The 5,563-nt window shown below is 34.9% G+C and overlaps 1 pseudogene; it reads left to right on the top strand.

Moving 5' to 3' along the window:
• The first annotated feature begins 1,650 nt into the window (after window positions 1-1,650).
• Window positions 1,651-2,412, top strand: LOC145111995 (secreted RxLR effector protein 161 pseudogene; annotated as a pseudogene).
• Window positions 2,413-5,563: the final 3,151 nt, after the last annotated feature.

The following is a 5,563-nucleotide window of genomic DNA, read 5'->3' as shown; positions in this document are numbered from 1 at the left end:
AAATCAACTTCCTGGTCTTCTCCTATCTAACCTCTGTATCGAACCTTTGTAGTTGTTATAATAAATTAATAAATCCAAATCATCCTCCTCTACATCCGTACCTTGTAAACAAGCTCCATTACTGATGGCACCTATGGTATCAACAATCATCAACACATAATCAGTGAAATTGGCAAAAGTAAACAACTTGTAGAATTGGACACTATTGGAATTGGGACTCTTTTTTTCATTTTTCTTATGAGGTCTGGACTCTTGTTTGGGTTCTAAACCATCACATATCCACCAACATCGTCGGTGGTGGAGTTGGAGGGCTTGACATTGATGAATGGGATAACAAGGGTTAGCGTGGGAGTGGGGGACGACAGAAGCGACGCTAGATGCATGGAAAGAGAAGGGGAAAGATAAGTAGGGTTAGAAGAATTGGATTTTAGTGTTAATGAATTAGAAGAGGGAAGAACATATACTTGCAATGGATGAGGAGTCTATGATGATTTGATTCCCTTCGATTTGGGTTTGCAGGCGTGTTTAGGTAATGAGGGATCGATGGTTTTGTAGGGTTGAGAAACTAATTCCCAGATTTAAATATATTAAATATTTTAAATATTTACCATAATTAATTGTGGTTACGCGTGGAACTTGAAGAAGATCAAGAACCTCAACCCGGTGCAGCTTTAGTTGGCACTAGTACTGAACAAGAGTTTGTTGAAGATGAAGAGATCAGTGTCCTTCAACCTGTTGAAACACAAGGCGTTCGCAGATCCGGTAAAACTCGTCATGAACCTGAGAGATATGGATTTCTCATTGATGAGTGATTCATGATGATGAATGCTGATGAGCCCATCAACTACCGATATGAAATGTTAGATCCCGAATCTGAAAAGTGGCTTGAAGCCATGAACGCATAGATGCAATCCATAAGAGAAAATCAAGTCTGGGATTTGATTGAACTTCCTCCCAATAAAAAGACTATTGGAAGTAAGTGGGTCTTCAAGAAGAAGACTGACATGGATGGCAATTTACACACATTCAAAGCAAGACTTGTTGCTAAAGGATTCACTCAAACTCATGGGGTTAATTATGATGAAACATTTTCACCAGTCGCTATGATTAAATCTGTTAGGATACTACTTGCAATAGTTGCATATTATGACTACGAGATATGGCAAATGGATGTAAAAACCGCTTTTCTAAATGGGCACTTAGAAGAAGATGTCTATATGGTTCAACCCGAAGGTTTTGTCGACCAAAAGCATCCTAATAAAGTGTGTAAGCTCAAGAGATGCATTTATGGGTTAAAACAGGCAGCTCATAAATGGAATCATCGTTTCGATGATGAAATCACAAAGTGTGGTTTTATTAGCAATGAAGATGAATCTTGTGTTTACATGCAAACTAGTGGGAGCTCGGTGACATTCTTGGTTATATATGTGGATGACATATTAATCATGGGAAATCACATTCCAACTTTACAAAGTGTATATACATGGCTTGGAAAGTGCTTCTCAATGAAGGACCTAAGTGAGGCACAATACATTCTTGGAATCAAAATCTATAGAGATAGATCAAAACGATTAATAGGTCTAAGCCAAGGTAAATACATTGAGAAAGTGTTGAAACGGTATGCAAAAATCTAAAAGAGGATTTGTACCTATGGCGCATGGAACTGTACTAAGTTCATCTCAATGTCCTTGCACAAAGGCTGAGGTAGACAATATGAAGGATGTTCCATATGCTTCTACAATTGGATCCATCATGTATGCCATGAACTGTACAAGAACTGATCTTGCTTATTCTATGAGCATGGTATGCAAATTCCAACAAAATCCAGGGGAAAGTCATTGGACAGCTGTGAAGAACATTCTTAAGTACTTACGAAGGACTAAGGATATGTTCCTCGTCTATGGAGGCGTGGAAGAAAGCTTAAGTGTAAAGTGCTACACTGATGCTTCCTTCACAACTAATCGAGATGATTGCAAATCGCAATCAGGATATGTGTTCATTATCAATGGGGTTGCGATATCTTGGAAAATCTCCAAGCAAAGTGTTGTTGCACAATCCACTACAGAGTCGGAATACATTGCTGCTTCTGAAGCTGCACAAGAGGCTGTTTGGATGAAGAAGTTCATTGGAGATCTAGGGGTAGTCCCTACCATTCAGGACCCCCTAGACATTTTATATGATAGTGGGGGTGCTATTGCTTTGGGAAAAGAACCCAGATCACACAAGAAGACCATGCATATTAGCCGAAGATTCAACTTCATCCGGTATAAAGTTGAAGAAGGTGAAATTAGTATTCGCAAAGTTCACACTGATCAAAATTTGGCAGACCTTTTCACGAAGCCCCTTCCTCAAGCCAAGTTTGAAGGTCATGCTCGGGGAATAGGACTTTGCTATTCTAGTGATTGGCTTTGATCTATGTATTAGTATTGAGTATTAGGACATAATAACATCATCTATTGTAATTACTATGATATATAAGGCATATGATCTTTTCATTAAATATTTGGTGTGTTCTTTATTAACATGTTTAATCCATGAGTAAATTTATTCACTCTAAAATCCATAGTCGGTTATTATTGTGGGAACAGTAATAAAATAAGACTAATATGAATTGGAATGGTTGACAAAGGGTTGTAACCAGTTTCATAGGTACTTGCTAGAGAGTGAGTATTGGAAGACTCATTCAAGATCATTTCGTGGATCGATGTCATGAATGATACTTGTTAAAGGTAATATCTGTATATCCTTAATACCTGAGATACATATATGGGACTTGAGTGTGGGAAATGTTATGCTTTGATATAGTCAAATGTTGTTCTTTAAACAGGAAGTTATAAAAGCTATTATCGGGCGTGATGTAAACTATGCAAGTGGCGTATGTAGTCAAGATGGGATTTGTTCCTCTTATTCGTTGAGAGTTAGACATCTAAGGCCTGTTGTAAAGTTGAACATTTATATAAGATTTACTGCAATCTATATCTCATGTTCAACATGATGTCTGTATCAAAGGGATAACTAATAAACTTACCTTACTCACCAATTGTAGCCTTGGGGCTTCTGGGGAATTGGGTGTTGATGGAATGGCACAATGTCATATGTTGTTGGGGGCAGTGAAATGTTGCTAGACGTTCACCACTGTTTATATCAATCTAATATGAGTATTGCATAAGTGTGAGATTGAAAGATCTAATATGCTCAAGAGTCATATTAAAATGATATTACTAAATAACATATGATACTAAGGGTCACACTAACAACAACTTGATACAATTGATTATTTATTAGAAATTGATTTTAATAAATATTCATAAACTCTTATAATAAATTGGGAAAAAATTTATTTCATGGAAATAATTATTTTACAATACAAGTAACACATTATTTCATAAGGTATGAATTAATAATTCATGCACATCTTTTTGGACTATTTGAAACCTTTTGTCTTTTATCAAAAGACAAAGTTTATATTTTATAAACTTAGATATTATAAAATATAAAGTATCCACCTTTTATATATATATATATATATATATATATATATATATATATATATATATATATATATATATATATATATGGTGAAAACTCTTTAAGTTAAGAGAGTTATGGTCTTTTGATTTGTTTATTATGAAGAATTGGGTAAGGTGCAAGCATGGGGAGACAAGTAGCCTTAGGTGCATGGAGTACTTAATGGGTTAAGGACTTGTCACACACTTTCTTGCATGATTTTCGGTCGAAAATCCTCTCATCTCTCTCACTCTCTTACCTTCTTGCAAAGTATTAAAGAGTTAGAAGTTACTTGCATCCTCTCTTTAAGTCATACCTTTGTTTTGACTTAAAGCTTAAGAGTTGTAACTAGCATTACATCAAGTTGATTAATTGTTGGTGTCCTAAAGTTCATCCATCTTCTTCAATATTCAAGCCTCCCCTAGAGGACCCAAAGTTCATCAAAGTTTGGTGCTTATTATTACTTCTATGGTTGTGCTTTAAATCTTTCTACTACTTGCAAGATGATCCTTAGTGGGTGATAAAATGTTTATGTTATTTATAAAATCAAGTCTTCCGTTTTCCATTATTTGTAGTTTTTGAAACTAGTTTCTTTAAATAAAAACCAACACGTTATACTATCTACATGGATCATAAGAGTTTGAGGTACTTCATGGATCAACCGAATCTAAACACAAGGCAGCGCAGGTGGCTAGATATGGTGAATGATTACGACTGTGAGATCTTATATCACCCGGGGAAGTACAATGTGGTTGCCGATACTTTGAGGTGCAAGACGGCTGGTACTCCAATTCGAGACCTATGTTTGACGATGCCCCAATGGGTTTTATAGGTTATAAATCTATGCATGAGGCAGAAAAATACTTAACTCTTAAGTTCACATGCAACCTATTTGGATATATGTTTTCTCTATTAAAGCAGTAAACTATGAACATCAAGAACCCTAGCAGACCCTAGTTAATTTCGAAAATACAAGAAAATTAGGGTTTACATACCTTTTGATTATTATGGAAAATAACCAATTCAAATCCTTCTTCAAAATCCTTGGAAAGTAAGCACCAAAAATCGAATGCCTCTAATGGTTTATACTGAAACCCTAGTAACAAGAAGACTTGAGGAGAGAGGAGAGGGGAAGAGAATTTCAGCTATTCTCTTACCGGAAGGTATGGAAAAAAATGAGGACTCCTAAGGATCATATTTATAGTTGATAGGAAAAACCTAGAAACCCTAATTTGAAATAAAATAATATTATTTCAAATCTGGTAGTTATCTATCTTCCTTATTATCCACATATAACATTCAAGGAACCCTAAAGGCAAGCCAAAAATTCAGCCACCCTAGGAAGGATCTAGAATCCTTCTTTTGTTCAACTTTTGAACAATTATAGTTTAAGTCCTTGCACTTTTAATTAATCAAATTAACCCCAAAATTAATTCCAATTAATTTTTTATCAATTATTAATTAAACAATACTATTTCTAACTAATATATTAATCTTATATTATATTAACAAATCATTTATTTCTATTTATTAATCATATAATAAACCAATAAATCAACCTCTCTATCCAAAAATCATTCTCCACAATTACTAGTTATGAGGGCAACCCGAAGAGGAATTTGCTTCCATTTGCAACTTTATACCAATTTAGTTATGATCTTAGACACTTTAATCGAAAAGTCTCCCACTTGGATAAGTATATAACTACAATTGCACGTATAACCAAACAAAAAAGAGTGCTTTCCAAATCCACTATCGAACTCTGATCTAATCAGACATTGGCCCTAAGATAAGTGATCAAATATTCTTTCGTTCTTTAAGATATCGTATGGACATGAGACATTGATTATAATCAATCCCATGTTCCAAAAATTTGTTTCCTGATTTTCCGATTTATGACGACTGAATTCAGACTACTCATTGAATACATCAATTTAGTCCAGACTCGGCCAAGCACTTCAGATGTCCACAATAAATCATCGAGGGGCCCAAAGATATCGTTTTTCCTACTAAGGCAAAAGGAACGAATTAAGTTTGACTTATATACTTGTATCTT

This window comes from Lactuca virosa, chromosome 5 (genome assembly GCF_052849685.1).
Source record: "Lactuca virosa cultivar CGN04683 chromosome 5, Lactuca_virosa_CGN04683_v6, whole genome shotgun sequence".
NCBI classification, from domain to species: domain Eukaryota; kingdom Viridiplantae; phylum Streptophyta; class Magnoliopsida; order Asterales; family Asteraceae; genus Lactuca; species Lactuca virosa.
The sequence above is the reverse complement of the archived record's forward strand: the minus strand, read 5'-3'. Positions and strand labels throughout refer to the sequence as shown.